Here is a 16865-nt window from a genome sequence, read left to right as displayed (position 1 = left end):
TTGTAGTCGGCAGCCAGCAGCCAGCCGGGCACTCTTGCTGGCGGGCGTCGCCAGAAGAACTACAGCTCCCGTCGTGCCTTGCGCGCCGCCCCCTCTCCGACCATCCCGTGCGGCGGCGCGAGGGGGGGAGTAGGAGGAGGGAGCCGTCGGCGCACGCGCCGCCCGTTCCGCAGGCCGCCTCGCGCCCCCACCCCCCCTCCTAACCCCGCCCCCGCCCCGCCCCCGCCCGCCACGAGCCGCGGCGCGAGGGGGGCGGCGCCTGCGCGGTGGTGGGGGGGACGAGCTCGCGCCGCTCCCCGGGACCCGTCCTCGCGAGGCGGGCGGCGGCGGCAGCGGCAGCGGCAGCGGCGCCATGGGGCGCGAGGCGGGGCCCCACGCGTGAGGGCCCCAGGGCGGGGCCGCTGCGCCGGCGAGCGGGACCCCGAGGGTGAGTGAGGAACCCTGAGGGCGGCGGGAACGGGGGACGGGACCGGGGGACGGCATCCGGCTGGCGGTGGGGGTGGGAAGGCAGCACCGGCTGCCGGCCGGACCGCCGCAACCCCTCCGGCTGAGGGGACCGGGAGCCGCTTCCGGGCTAGCGGGGGAGGGGTAGGGGATAACGGGCGGCGGGGAGGCGCCCCCGCCCCTCAGGCGCTGCTGCCGGGTGGGGGAGGGGCCGGGCCGGGCTACCCGCAAGCTGGGGGAGGGGAGGGGCCGCCGGGGTTCCGCCTCTTTCCCCCCTTCCCTCAGCCAGCCCGGGGGCTGCCCTCCCTCTAGCGTGGGTTCCACCCGGGCTCCTCGCTGGGGATCGGGCCCCTCGGGCAGTGGGGTGGCTCGGCCTTGCCCGCCTGGGCGGGGGCGGCCGCGCTAGGGGCGGGCTGTGCCTATCGTCCCCGAGGTGACTTCGTCGTCGGGGCGCTCGGGAGGCGACCCCGACCTCTGTGCTTCGCTTACCGGCCTGGTTGTCACTCCTGTGCCTATAGAGGTGGCCGCTGGGCTCCCTGTGTGCCCGCGTTTCTTCAGCGTTTATGCGGGTTGAGCCGCTGTGCGGGGTTCGCCGGAGCTGCGGCTCAGACCTGGGATCTGCTGGTCCCTCTGTCACTGAGGTTGTTTTTTATAGGGCGAAATGTCAGGGGTTTTTATTCATTTGCCGTCACCTAGAGATCACGTCCTAAAATCCCGAAGACTCGTTACCATGACTGTTGCTTTTCTGCATCTAGTCCGTGTAACAGGTTCAAAGGGTGATGTTTTCTCTACCTTACAGTGTCATGAAGAAAGCATGTGTTGCTGTGCGTCATGTGTCAGTGTGTGATGTATGAGTAAATAAGTAGATCTCACTCTTAAGTGCTTAGGTTTGTAAAAACAAATGACAGGGAAAATGCCTCCAACCCACACCATTAATTTGAAAGTATCTCTTAATGAGAATGGTGTGGCTTGGATTTTCCCTGGCCCCATTGTCCGTGAATCCTTAATAGGGAATAATAATAAAAAAAATAATAGGGCAAGGCCTTTTTACCAGTTGCTTAAACCTGATGGATTTGTGCAAGTCTTTTGTTCCGGCACAGCAAAACACCCATAATTGCATTCTTATACCTGTTTCTCATCTGAAAAGTGCTTGAAGAGCTTACCATGCATGTTCAGTGTTGCTATAATGAACCCATTCAAGGGTGTTGTTAAGGCTCTGTTGGATATGGTGCAGGACTGTAATGGATGTGAATTTATAAGGGAGACAAAAGAAAAATGAGAGAGATATCCTTTAAATTTGGGGGTTGATGTCATCAATCACACAGCTTCTGATGAAATATGTGGTGTGGTTTCTTCAGTTCATTTTCATACAGTCCATACATAGTATAGATACACAACCACTCTTGAGGGGCTCTTTTCTCCAGAGAAGTAAAATAGGATTAAACACCCCTTCAAAACTGTTCTGAGTGTTTACTACCTATAAGTGTTTGAAATTTACTTACCCCCCTGCTGGTATGTGCTAGGGAGATAGATCAAAAATAGGTGTTTTTATTATGCAGAAGCACTTAACATTTTTCATTCTAGGGATTTAATTTCTAACTGAGAAAATAAGTTGTGTTCTTTAGTCTTCCCACTTCTGAAAGAGAAGGATAGCAGCCTCAAAATTTTAATATTCCAGGCACAACTCTGGCATTGCTCTGCCTTAGCTAAGGTGTATTCAGGAATGGGAGAGCTTATTTTGTGTTTTGATTTGGTGGGTTTTTTTCCCCAAAAAGTAAGGATTTCACTTTCAAACTACTAGTGTGATCATAGTTACACACAGAAGAAAGTTGTTTGGTTTTTTTTTGAGCTTAACTTATTTCCATGTTTATATGTGCACGTCTATACCAGAATATGTTGTCCTGGTATTGGAGTGACTGCGTTACTGCTTCAGAGATGCATGGTTTAATTCTGTAGGTGTACTTAAAGCAAAATGGATGTGTTTATGCACTGTGTCTAATGCTTTGGAGTTCTGATCTCAGTTGTGCCCTTTAGGCACTTCCTTAAAAAGTTTTAGCTGCATTTTCTCACAGAAATGGTTTGATTTGTTTTCTGTGTAAACAGTGCTGTTTCTTAGCAGCTGTTTTTTGGATTAATATGGAAGGTGCTGCTGTTTAGCAATAAATACCAACAGGTGCAAATCCACTTCCCTTCTGTAAAGGTGTCATGCAGGTGGCCTCAAAAAGCCAAAATATAGTATGACGTTCATCTTATTTTTCTTGTATTTTTAGTATAATCTACTAAGCTTTTCTCTGAACTAGTGCATATGATTATTTTCAATCCGTGAATGATTCATTACCCTTCAAACTAGTCATGGTTTGGCAGGTGCTTTCTTCAGCTTGTCACCTGAAGAATTAAGAAGCTCTTTCTGTTGCTCACCTGAGCCTCATGAGCCATGGTTTTCAAATAATAGCTCATAAAAAAATCTAGCTAATGAGTGCATATTTGGGCTGGAAGCAGACTGTGGGAGGCTTGCTCTTACCTAGGCTGCATCCCCAAACATAGTGGTGTTGAGAGGTGATTGCTGTCCAAATAAACAATTACATCTTCTGCCTGCTATGGCCATAACCAGAAATGTGAAGGATGCAGGTGGATTTTATAACAAGGAATGATATGGCTCCTGTCCATATTTATCCTTTCCATCCTTGCTGTGCCTCACCTTTTGGGCTTGACATCAGGGAATACAAATGTGGTATAAGCTGTGGAGGTGTAGTAGTCAAAGAGCCTTTGATGTTGACAGCAACCCTTCTTCTCTGAAAGTGAATAACAGCAGGGATCCTGTGCTCCCTGCTTCCAGCTTTTCTTGAGGTTACAGTAGAAAGTGGGGGATGACTTCTTACTAGGGCCAGCTGCTGGGAAGTGGGATGGGTAGGGATACATAATTAATTGCCTTAGGAAGGAGTGGTGATCCCATAAGTAGGCTCACGCAACACTCAGCTCGAGTGTATCTGAAGAGATTACAGTTTATTCTATCCTGTTAGTAGAAGATAATGTACCAGGAAAAAATATTTCGTGTAGGTTTCACCAGTAAAGTGCTATGACAATTTTGAACTAGTAGGAAAAAATTGTGAAAAAGATAAGTACAAAGCACACCGGCTTCAGTGGATGAAGTAATTTATTAAGGTAAAAAACAAGGTTAATACCTAAACAATATAGGTAAATTTGGAAAATAAAGCTGGGCTCCTTGGTGTTGTTTTTTTATTAGTTGTGCATTGAAAAAAGCAGAAGGCATCTGTTTTTCTTGTCTAATTGATGAATCCCAAGTATGTTTGGGAGACTCAGATTTACCAGTTTGCAAACATGAGATCACAGTGTTTAGGAACTATCAATTCAGAATCTTTGAGTACTGTTTCCTTTGGTAAGTAAATAAGATGGTTTTAAATAGAAAATGTTGTATGGTAGTTTTCTTCTTCAGTATTTTTCTTGCTTCTGTAATACTGAGTGAACAAAAGTATGGATGATGAACATCCAGCTTCTTCCTGAAGCAGCTTGGCATAACATCCTGACTAAAAATTCTGTGTTTATTAAATAATTAGTTGCGAATTTTATAATAATAAAGAAAAAGTGCTCACCGGTTGCCAAAACAGTGGTAAATGTGTGTCTGAGTACAGTGAGCAGCTTAATAGGATGAATTAATGTGTTATGTAGCTCAGTTTAAAAAAAATAATAGAAAAAAATGTTTCATTTAATTTAAATAATAAGTTTAGTATTGTCTTCTATGTGCAGAATTAAATAATTCAGTATCTCTGATATAGTAACAATAATTGAAAAGTATGATGTAAATTGCTTCATCCTCATTGATGTGCCCTTTGTTTTTAATAGTTTATCACCTTTCCATTTGTTTTAAGTGCTGGGAAGATATGTAGCAATATAAACCTAAGCAATCAGTGCAACTGTAAGATTTCTTTAAAAGAAGGTTATGATCCTTGGTGTTACAGATTAATTTATGGTATGACCTGGTAGGCAGTCCTTGGTGTACTTTCATCTGGGCTACTGTTTTTCCTGAAGAAAATAAGGAATGGTTTCATAATTCATGCCACCTGCAGCCCAATGCCCAGCACAGCACTGGGGAAGACCTCCCATTAAGTGTGCATAGGTGAGCAATTGTAACTTTCAAAGGTTTTTGGCAGGAGTAGGTGCTGCCTTCTACTTCAGTGTAATGGAAGGGGCAATTTTTCAACTAGTAGGAGCAGATTTCTAACTTCCACACTGCCTTCTTTATTTTTGTTCTTGCTCAAGAGAACAGAGCTTTTTTAGGCAAGCTATTCTGGTCTCTGGAGGCACACAAGGGAAGAAAGGGACAAGTGATGGCTGCTTGCTAGAGGTGGGAACAGGACAAATGGCTGCTGTAGAGGAAGAGTGAAAAGTGAGGGCTTGGGACATCCCAAATCAGAATGAAAGCTTGGGCCAAACTGAAAATTATTTTAAAGAAAATAAATTTAGTTGGTTGGTTTGTACATTTACCATCAGTGAGTAACTTTTCACTTGCATCAGTTTGAGCAGTTATGTATTGATAACATATTTTTGTCTCATCTTTGTCCTCTGTAGTATGAACATTTCACGTTTCTATCATCTAGCTCAGGTTGGTGCTGATTTACAATTTCAGTAGAATCCCTGAGTTTTTGTATTGCAAGTAACTGAGTTTCATGCTAGAGCACAGACATCTGGCAGAAAGGAACTGAACGTAGATCTGTGGTACTACCAGAGCTTGAGCTGGATATGTGGGTTGATGGAACATATGATTTGATGGTTGGACCACTCATTGGATGTGGAACTGGCTGAATGGTTGAACCCTAAGATCAGTGATCAGTGTCTCAGTATCCAAATGGAGATGTGTGACAAGTGATGTTCCTCAAGGGTCTGTACTCAGAGCAGTGCTGTTTAACATCTTTGTCAGTGACACGGACAGTAGAATCAAATGCACCCTCAGGAAGTTTGCTGATGACACCAAACTGTGTGGTGAAGTCAATACTATAGAGAGAAGGGATGACATCCAAAGGGACCTTCACAGGCTTGAGAAGTGGATTTGTGCAAACTGCAGGAAGTTCAACGAGGCCAAGTGCAAGGTTCTGCACCTGGGTTAAGGCAATCCCGTGCACAAATACAGGTTGGGAGGAGAAAGGATTGCAGACAGCCCTGAGGAGAAGGACTTGGGGGTAGTGGTGGACCAGAAGCTCAACATGAGCCATCAATGTGTTCTTGCAGCTCAGAGAACCAACCAGGTCCTGGGCTGCATCGAAAGAAGGAGAGACAGCCAATTGAGGGAGGTGATTCTCCACCTCTACTCTTGTGAGACCCCACCTGGAGCACTGTCTCCAGTTCAGGAGTCCCCAGCATAAGGACATAGACCTCCTGGAACGTGTCCAGAGGAGAGCCACTAAAATGATCAGAGGGCTGGAGCACCTCCCCTATGACAACAGGCTGAGGAAGCTGGGGTTGTTCAGTCTGGAGAAAAGGAGGCCTTGGGGTGACCTTACATCAACCTTCCAATATCTGAAGGGGGCCTACAAGAGAGCTGGGGTAGGGCTTTTTATATGGGTATGTACTGAGAGGACAAGGGGAAATGGTTCCAGATGTGAAGAGGGGAGATTTAGCTTAGACGTTAGGAAGAAATTCTTTAATTTGAGGGTGGTGAGACACTGGCACAGGTTGCCCAAGGAAGCTGTGGCTGCCCCATCCCTGGAAGTGTTCAAGGCCAGGTTGGACAGGGCCTTGAGCAACCTGGTGTAGTGGGAGGTGTCCCTGCCCATGCAGGGGGGTTGGAACGAGATGATCTTTAGGGTCCCTTTGAACCCAAACCATTCTATGATTCTGTGATGATAATACTGTTAACTTGACATACAAGAACCATCACAGTGAAAAAAATTACAGCTTCTGTTTTCCACAAAAAAATTAGGTAAGAATTCTGAAAGAACACTTCTTTTAAAAACCATACCTAACTTTTAAAAACAGGGATTACACCTGTGAGTTAGAAGCTGTAATTTTAATGTTTTTTACTAGAAAACATTTTATGAAATTAACATTTAGCTTACTTACAGGCAATTAGGCCTACTGCTGCTTTAACATTTCTAGGTGCAGGTGTGTTTTTGAAATATGACCAGCACTATTTAAGGTGCAGAGTGGTTTTGGATGTTGCAGTGAGTATTTTTCACTGATTTTTATTAGCACGAATTATATTGAATGTTTGGTGTAAATTCTAAACCTAAACATACCATTAATAAAACTTAACAATTTCATTATATTATTGTTTTTCTATTGTGGTCCCTTAGTAGTTCTAATTCTTCCATTATAGAGCTTCCAGGTATTTAAAATTAAATGTCCTGATTTTATATAACCTGGTGTAAGATAATTAAATTAACAAATTTTTACAAAATGTAAAATATCTTTTTTTTTTTTTTTTAAACTGGATTTGAGGAGGAGTACCATCTGACACAATCCTCTTAATTTTCAATTGTAGGTGCTTCAAAGGAGATGCTGTCCTTTTAAGATAGTCTAAAGAGCTTTTCATATTTGATGGGATTTTTTAATTGATTGGATGCATTGAAAATGTAAGAGCTTGGGAAGAAACCCAAAAAAACCAACTGATAAATAGATGTACCCAGAAACTCCTTGGCTTATTTCAGTATAGGGGCTTTAGCATTTCTTGCTCTTTAGATGTTAAGATCTTAAATTTTTTAAGCTTTATTTTGTGCTGGCCACTTGCAACCTAATCTTAGGTGTAGAGATCTTTCACATGCTTTGCTTCTGAAGTTTTAATTCTGAAATTTGGGGTTGCAGTTCTTCAAAATTTGCATAACTCATACCACTGGTAATCATGGGTTTTCAGTCATCTTTTGAAAAGGATTTCAAAAGTTCTTGAAGGAAATGAAATGCAGCTTTACAGCTGAAAGGGGAAGTTATGAATATGAGGGGCTTTTTAGTGTCTAGTGGTTCAGTAAATTAAGATGACTGTCTTACTAAGAAGCAGATTAAAATCCAAGTTCCTTGACAAGGATAATTAAGAACTGATTTTCTAGCAATGACTATCACAAACATATTGTGGAACATGCTAATATATACCTTACCAAAATAGAATAGAGAATAGAGTAGAATAGCATCAGTTGTTATCTGCTGCATTCCTTTTTTGTGCTATAATTTTAGGATATTTTATTTATTTTACGATAAAAGTGGCTTTTATCAGTTTTTTCTGTTGTGGTTGGATGCTTTTTGTTGCTAGATCTTTATAAATCCTTTTGTCAATAAGTTTTTAATATGCTGTTTCAAGCAGACTTCTAAGACATCTAAAGGATCTACAAATGTATTTCACAGAATTTTGCAGCTGGGGTGTATCATTAGAGCAGTCAGTTCCAGATATGTATCTGTGTTATATTTTATATTTTTTAGTACATAAGAGCAAGGATTTCACCACCCTCAAACATGCCGTAACCAACGGAGGCAGTTTATTTTGGTTTTGGTGCAAGGGGAGGACAATGATACTACTTTTTCTTATGTATTCCATTAAACTAACTAGACTAATTTTGTTTAAAGTAGTGTGATTTTTTCTTGTGTAGATTAGGCTACACAACAAATTGGGTAATGGCAGTCAGAACTTGCTTTGTCCCATGCTATCAGATAACAAACTTTCTCACCAGCTGTGAAGCATATATTTTTAGTGTTTATCTCTGTTATTATTCAGTACATATTTTATTATATTTGGTAAGTAAATTGAAAAGAGTAATAATTTTGGTTCATAAGGGAATTTTATGATGCTCTGAAGCCAAAGGATTGCCATAAATTGCTGCTTTAAGTGCTACGGACTGAGCTGGAGCTTGTTTTGGAAAAATACATGTGAATTTAATTTTAAATTCTAAGGATGTTTATACATTTTTTTCTAGAAAGCTGGCATTTCATGTGAATTTTCTTGTAAGGCTGTTGGACTATGTAAATTGGCATAGAAGACAAATACTATGAACTTCTGGGTCGGGCTGCTGCTGCAGTGATCAGTGTTGCCCATAGCTGCTTGAGAGGAAGCCTTGGCTGGCTGTGGAGGAAGAGTCCTGCCTCCCAGACATCATCATCACTGCAGGGAGGAGCCTGGGGACCAGGGGCTGTCCCAAGCTGGATGGTGCCACACCTTGCCTTCAGTGTGTTTATGAATGTTCTCAGTGCTCACATGCATGGCATTTTGCAACATCTCATCCCTGGAGGTGGTGATGTTAATCATGATTAAATAATCTACTAAGTTTATAAATATTTAAATTGGCTTTCCCCTTGGGTACTGAGTGAATCTGGGGCACAGGTGGGAAAACAACTTTCTAATCCTAGCTCTACATGTGGTACTGAAAAAAATAACTAAAAGTTTAGAAATTTGCAGAAAGGCTACTTCATCATGTAGGCTTGATGAAGAGTTGTTATTGGCATTGATGGGGATATGTCTTCAAAAAGGAGGATGATATAGTCCTTGTTCTTGTATAGAAACTTACAAAAAGATAATTTTTTTTATATAAAGCATGAGTTTGACGGACATCAGCATCTGTTGCAGCAGACTGTGCTGCTCTAGTTGTAACATGGATCAATATAACTATTATTTTGTTGTCATTGCTCAAAATAGATCTCCAAGTGAAATGTTACATCGGAAAAAAATCTTTCAGTGGGTAAAACTGCATTTGCAATAATGCTTTCCTAAAAGCTTTTGTTCAGGGAGCACAAAAACATGATATCCCTACCCATTAGAATTAAAGTGGGAAAACATTTGCATGCAACCCAGTCTCCCTTTGATTTTAACCAACGTGGGCCTAATAAAACAACTTATGAAGGCAAAAGGGGAGACTTCCCTTTTACTTTGGTTTCTAGGTCAATAGCCACTGGTGTTCACTTGCCAATATACAGGGCTCTTTAAGCCAAAAACAAAGGTGCTGCAGATAGATGTAGTTATCAGATAATCACTGAGAATAATTAGCAGACAGACGAGGTTATTGAATAATTACTAAAATAATCAGAGAAGCTGTTAAACAGCTTTTCTAGATCAAAGTCATTATTTTCTTTTCAGGTGTTAAAAGTACAATGACTTTTATCTCAAACACTGTAGTTCTGCATGAATTTTGCATTCACTAAAAGTTGGATATAATTTGTGTGTGATACATTAAAGCATACAAGGTTTTAAACATTAAAAAAATCATACATGGAAACTGGTAATCTATGTCATGTACCACTATGAAGGGATCCAAGCAAAGCTGTTCTTAGTTTCTCCTTATGTTATAGTTGTCAGTTCAAGTGACAGCCTTTAATTGATAGATCTCTTCATCTGTGTTTTATACGTGGTGCCAAAAATCCAATGTAAAGCACAAGAAACTTAATTCTCACAGTTTTCACCCTATAAGTTCCATTAATATACTTTCAGAAAATGCTCCTTTCTGGGAATTATAAGGCCTTACTTAGAACTGAATATCCTTTGTCTTTGGTAAGGTAAACTAGACTGTTCATTTTGACCTCCCAGTTAAAAGATTATGAAGTGATTTCTGTGAAAAGAACTTAATGCTGTTTGAAGAGTCTATGAATGGAATAATGAGCACAATTCAGCTGATTCAGTGAAGCAGCATGGTACTTCTAATTGATTTTTCTACATTCAGTCTAAAAGATAGTATCTCAATAATAAATTAAAGGCAAGCAGTACTTTGTACAGCATGTGTGCTTGTCATCATTTCCTCTGCATACTGAGCAGGTTTGTGCAGTTGACAAAGCATGGATGGCCTTCATCTGTACTGGACTCAGTGTGCTAGTAGGTGGTGGCATGTGGCTTTTAAGGGACAAAACAGCAGACACAAGTGAAGCCTGTAGGGGGACAGACCTGTTCTGGTTTTCTTGTAGTTGCCACAGATAAGAATGATGATGATAACACAGCAGCATAGGTATCTGCCTGCACATGCCTGAGTAGGTTCCCAAGATTTCCATGGAGGTTGAACTCTACCTGCTGGGAGGAGCCTCGTGATGAATTGGTTTATCTCTACTGCTGCTCTTGCTTTTGCCAGGTGAAATCCTGCTGTTACAGAAGTGCCAGTGTATTATATTACATGTTTCTGTTGTCTAGGCATGCCCTGAATTTGTTATCAATATTAAATCTATAGCAAAGTTTAGTATTTGACACTTAGCCTTGTAATTTCTAATATTTTAGATGTGTTAGCTAATGCACTCTTAAAACTAAAACAAAAACCATACACAAAACCAGAAAATTAGACTATATATAGCCTTGGATATTTTTAATTGGGTGATGGAACTGAGTGTTTGGAGCTCTGGCCTCTTGGAAAAACTCGGTGCCATTCTCTGTTTTGTGATCTGTCTCAATTAGTTTGGAGATGCTTTTGAAAGAATAGTAGAAAAGCTTAAAACTCTAGTAAAATATTTTATAGGAAATCCATTGGCTTTTATTCCATTTCTTTTTGGGTTATATATATATATATATTTTTTTTTTTTTCCCCACTCTGATAGTTAGCACTTCTTTTTTAACAAAATAGTGGTACCTTCAGCTCAACTGGTCAAGGTATCGTGGTGTGTTGTTTTTGACTGACTCCACTAAATGACAGCTCTTCACCAGTTGGCTTAATTCAGATACTGGCGTGTGACTGAACAATGCTGTAGTTGAAATCTCTAGTAAGAGGAATTTGTCATTAAAGAAACACAGCCAGATTAAAGTATAAAAATTAGTCTTAATTCCCTAGGTTATAATTTGCTATATGACTTTCTGCAGACTGCATGATAAAACAACTATTTAAAGACTTAACAGAAAACATGGGTTGTATGAAACTTGTGTATAGTCCTGAGGGCAGACAAAACCTGAAATGATACTTTGTAGGAATTGCTAAACAAGCAAACTGAACGCCTTCTATTGCATTTTCCTCCCTTCCTCTGCTAAGTCATTAAAGAAAAACTTTTGGTTTTCTTATATAAGAATTAGTGCTGGATCGAGTAGGAATTTAGAGAGGTGAGTGTGAGAAAAGAGGTTGTTGCACCAGGAATTCTAAGGCAAATCTAAGCAATAATAGGTATTATATACGTTGTACAATGTTGTATTTTTCAGAGGTATAAAAGTGTTTGATACATTTGCAAGGACAATTTGTATTATTCAATTCAGCTATCAACAGTTTGGCCCTATCAAAAGTTACCACATTTTTACTTGGGCTGAAAATTGCTTGGTTCTTTAGGTGGTATTTAAAAATTTAAACAAAACTCTCCAATTCTCTTGAACTATTTCTGAGAATTAAACTAGCAGGAAAGAAAATAGATCTTTAAGATTCCTTCCTACCCAAACTGTTCTATAACCAAAAAAAAAAAAAAATTAAATCGCTGGTAAAGCAATTACAAGTTTGTTGCTCATCATGCAGACCCTTTAAATGCTGTTTGTATTTTAGAGGAGAAAGCTAAATTTGGCTGGAGATGACCTCCCAGCTTTCCTTGCTTATGTGTAGTTGGTAATTTTCAGAAGCCTTAATTAGAATTGAATGTGAAGGAAATAGGAGGTGGCAAGAGAAAACCTGGGAGGCAGTGAGCTGCCAAAAGGAGAGATTAGATGAGGCACTGGGAGTGGAGGAAGAGGAATGGTGAAACTAAAGTTGCACATGTCTAGTGCTGAACACCTGCATGGTGAGGAGGAGGTTGTGAGAGGGAGGTGCAGTCCTGGCAGTGGAAGAACTAGACTGCAAAGGAGAGGAATGAGGAAACTAATGGAGGGAGACTGAGCCTGGGAAACTGTGGGACTAGGCCACAGAATGGGAAATTAGGCTACTGAGCTTGAGTACGGAACTGATATTGGGTTATTTTGTGGCAATGAGACCATGGAAACAAGGAGCAGGATTTACAGGGGGTCAGTCTAGAGAATCTCAAGCAGTGGGCCAGCACTCTGCCAAGAAGTATGAAGAATGAGAAATTACTCTTGGGATGGTCAGTAGCAGCTGTAGTGCAGGTAGCTGGCAAGTTAAGATAGTCCTGTAGGAGTCTGGTGTGGTGTCAGTGTCCATCTGCCTCATGATGCTGAGTCCAGACCTTCTGCTTGTTACTTCAGTAACATGCAGCATAAAGCAGTTGCACAGCAGCCTTTCCAGTTGTTAGCTGGCCAGTTATTTCCAGGAATGCCTCTTATATATGTGATGGTGATCAAAATGTAATGCACCACTTTGAAACTGCCTCAGTTGATTGGGTGGCAGCTGATTCAGCTGTGGAAAGACATCTGGCAGGGCTTGTGGAGATGAACCAAAAGGGAAAGCTTATTCTACCACACATCTAGAGGTTTTTGCTTCGTGTGATTATGAGACTTTATTATAATGTGATTGGAAACCTTGTTTCTGATATTTTTTAAATCTCCAGAACATTTTTTCATTATTTGTTTTAAGGGGGGCTCTCTACTGAATGGATTAATGAAGGGCTGGAATACCCTAAATAATGGGAATAACCTGGATACTGCTACATATTTTGAACACAAGCTGGCTCCTCCAGCAATCCACTCAACGGTGGATGTGGTCTACAGCTTTCTGATTGTTGAGAGCTAAGTAATTTTGTGTATTTGTATATCTCTACTTCTGAGCTGATATGGACTCTCAGAGCAGAACTTGAAATAATTTGGATGCCACTGTAATTGCAGCAGACTTGATATATCCACTTCCAAGGAAATGAGAGAACACACAAACCTGTTCATGTTGCTTCTAGAACTGATCTGATGCTGGTGTTACTTTTCAAAAACGTACAGCTTGCTCCTACGTGACTTGAGTTATACGACTACACATTCTCCTTTAAAGTAAATTGTCTAACATACTCATAGCATCACATTTCATGTAACATAATCTTAGGTTTAGAAGGTGAATGCTGCTAAGCAATTTGTATTTTAGTCTCCTTATCCAAAAAATCTTGTGAATCTAGAGCCTTCTTGAGGTTCTAATTCATGCCAGTTATGCAGAGCACATGACACACAAGGGAGTGAGGTAATATTGTGTTTATATGATTACTTGTAACTTGTGAAATTTTAAACTTGCCTTACCTGTCTACATGAAGCACTTCCCTTTTCCTTCCCTTTTCATGGCCATATTGCCTTATTAAAGTAAGGAGAGGGCACTGTTTATGTTACTGGGGTACTGCTTAAATAAAATAGATGACCTCTGATGTAATTTTGCTGTTTGGCTGCATGGCAATATTTCAGTTTAAGAAGTGTTTTAGTGAAAGCAATGTTTTGTATGAAGCTTTTCCATGTGTTATAAAAAATACATCTTTTTATTTCAGAACACAGCTCAAACTGTTGTGATTTGTTGCAGTAATAAAACCTCAGAGCAATTTGAGTAAAATATAAATGATTTACACTAGTAAACTACTACTAGCTTTACACTAGTAAAAACTTTGTTCTTTGTTTAAGCTGCTGCTATAGCTGACAACCAACAGTAGTTATAATTTGGTTGATTTGAGGCATCCTTGACAATATCCTTCAGTCTTGGAAGGGCTGTGATTTTAATGGCTTCCCCAATATTTGTGGTAAGTTTGAGCAAGATACAGAACTTAAATTTGTCTCAGACATGATATAGTCTTGGTAAATAACTTCTACCTCTGTCTTCTCATCTCCCAGTCATCTTTTTCAACCAGCTCAGGAACTGTGTGAGCCCCACTCAGTTTCTGAAGTGCATTGACATGCTTAGTCCACAAATTCTATTCTTTCTTCTTATGGTTTGTTAGTTTCCAAAGTGGAGCTGTGCTTGTTACTAGGATAAGTTTTGACCAAAAGCAGTGTGCTTCATTTCTTTAGGTAACATCAGTTTCTTCACATACATCCAGATCTTTTGGACTGAAAGTCTTCTGTGGTGAGGCACTGCTGTATTCTGCATCTTGTTTTTGTATTGTTAAAATAGGGCAGGCTCTGGGAGCTGAGTGAGCATTCTCATTTCTGTCTCCCTCCTTTGATTACTAAATTGAGACTGTTTTCAGTGTAGCACCCAGATTTTCAGAGTGTGTCTGTGGCAAAATGGAATGGCCTTGAGGGCTCCCACCGGGCTTCAGATGTAGTCTTGCTTAATGCTGGTTGCAGAAAAATTCCATGTCTTTCATTCCACCCAGCAGCTTTACAAAATAACATCTGTGCATGCAATCACCTGCTCTAATTTGCTTCTGCTGTTGCAATTGGTTACATGGCACAAAGTCATAATACAGACTCAGTGCAAAACAGATATAATGGAGCCTTCTGTTCTGAATGAAAGAGCTGTGAATTTGGTCTTTCAGACTGTGCCTCTCTTTAATGTGTTTGTGCTGACTCAGATGACACACTATAATAAGTGGGATCTATTAAAGTTGGCTGTCCTGTCTCTACGTCTTCAGTTTTCAATGGTTTTTCCAAACCTCAGCTGTGCAGTATTAATTTTTACTTACTGGGTACATAGCTGAGGCTGAATTTCTTAGGAAAGAGTTCAGTTATTTTCAAAAATAATACTAGGAAAAACAGATTATTTGGCCATGCAAGCACCTTCTTTCCTCTCCCCAGCGCACGTTCCTGTGCTTCGTGTATGATGGTCTTGATGGTGGTAATGTGATGATGAGGAGTTTTCTGCTGTCCATGTATAAAATCTCTTCTTTTTATCTTGGGGAGCAGAGGAAAGGTCACAATTCCACACATATTCAGTTAAGGGTGTTTATTTTTGACACTCAGTTATTCTGAAGGTTTTTCTCCATTTTGAGCTGGGAGGTAGTTCAAGAAACTGGATTTTGGGAGTACTGAAAGGAGTAGCTAGGTCTGAGGAGGTGTTTGAACTGCAAGAAACTCTGATGCTCTCATGTAACAGCATTCATGGCTCCTGTGGACAAAGGATCAAATGTTAAGTGAACAAGAACTGGTGGGAGTCAAGGAGTTGGCTGTTGGTAGGGAAATAATGAAGATGACTTCTTTTGATACTAGGAGGAGACTGGGTGGGAGAAATGGGGATAAGATGAGAAGATGAGGTAGATGATAATGAGTAAGCAAAAGACTAGCAGAGATTATCCAGGGAGAAATGGGAACTGATAACTAATCAGATAGAAGAAACAGAAGAAGAAGAGGTAGATCTTTGTCTGCAAGGAGGAGATGTGCAGTAAGGAGAGTCAGAACCAGCTGAATAAAGAACCATGGTAGAGTGGGACACTTAGCTTGGGTCATAGAGACTAAAGTGGATGAAGAACATACTGTGTGTAATACACCAAGAGTGAAAAGAGAAATCAGTCAAGACTGTGACTGTGGGAATATTGGCACTGGGTGGTAAAGAAATTGAAGCTTGAAGTTACGGGCAAAATAACAAGAGTGAAGTGGAATCTGGGGAGATGAAGCTGTGTGTGTCATACCACAAAACAGCGAGGGTTCTGCCACCCCTCAGCTTTCCATCTTTAGTGCTTGTTGAGCTCTCCCAGGAGCCAGCTCAGCATCAGGAGCCTGTTGGAGCAGGTAGGAAATTGAATCATCTCCCCAAGGAGTCTTGGGCTAACAAACTACTAGAACTGGGTTTGTGTGGCAGTGGGGGAAGTAGTATGACCTTCCCCACTTGAAAGTAGCAAGCTGTTAAATTTCTTGACACATGAGAACTGTACAGGTGAAGAGAAGGAATTTGAAACAAGGAACTAATGCAGAGGAGAGGCAGGACTGAGCAGTAACATATTGGGAGGAAAGGGTCAAGTCTGAGAGAGAAAAGTTGGCAGAAGAATCAGTCTGTTAGAAATGTTACTTGTCAAAACGCTGAGAAGATCCATGATTTTTATCATCTTCACCATTAATTGCTGTCAGCAAAAGTTTGTAAAAGCTGGAGGAAAGGTGAAGATTTGCATAGCAATAGTACATTAGCATCCATTAATAAAAGTGGAAGAGGTTTTTGTGGTAGGCCCAAATGATCTGATTCTGCTGCTAAGTCTTTATGTATTTCAAGCATGGTACTTTCTCCCTTATTGAGAACCCTAGGAAGTTGCACATATAGGAAAGTAATGCTTTCTTAAAACTGTAAAATAAAAAATATGAAATGTAAGTGCACTCTTAATTTGTTGCATATATACAAACGTGCCATTATTTTTCAGTGTCCCTGCTTTAGACAGAGTAAAGAATGAATGGTATTAAAAGACCTCATAAATATTTTGTTTCTCTTAGTATTTCTGTTTCTTACTGTGCCCTATTCAGATTCGGTTCTGAATAACTCTTCATTTCCATAAGCACTCTGTGAGTGATCTCCTGTAGTGAGATGCTTTGTTTCATACATACGTTACATTTTCACTGTGTTCTGCATACAGAGAACTGAAGGTTGAGTTTAAAACAATAATCCTATATCAACAACCCTCCCCAGAACCCACTTAGCTGGACACATTTAATTTATGATTATTAACCTGGAAAATCACAATTCCATATAATGTTTTTCTCCAGTCTGTAA

At 40.8% G+C, this 16865-nt stretch overlaps 1 protein-coding gene across 2 annotated transcripts in view; it reads left to right on the top strand.

The window, feature by feature from the left end:
• Positions 1–343: 343 nt before the first annotated feature.
• The window catches only part of RALBP1 (ralA binding protein 1), a 34176-nt gene continuing 17654 nt past the window's right edge, over positions 344–16865 (top strand). For both annotated transcript variants that reach the window (XM_030444864.1, XM_030444863.1), the window contains exon 1: positions 344–427. The gene's annotated coding sequence lies outside the window, so the exon portion shown is untranslated. The remainder of the gene's footprint in view (positions 428–16865) is intronic.

The sequence above is a fragment of the Calypte anna genome, chromosome 2 (assembly GCF_003957555.1).
Source record: "Calypte anna isolate BGI_N300 chromosome 2, bCalAnn1_v1.p, whole genome shotgun sequence".
In the NCBI taxonomy this organism is placed as follows: Eukaryota; Metazoa; Chordata; class Aves; order Apodiformes; family Trochilidae; genus Calypte; species Calypte anna.
The sequence above is the reverse complement of the archived record's forward strand: the minus strand, read 5'-3'. Positions and strand labels throughout refer to the sequence as shown.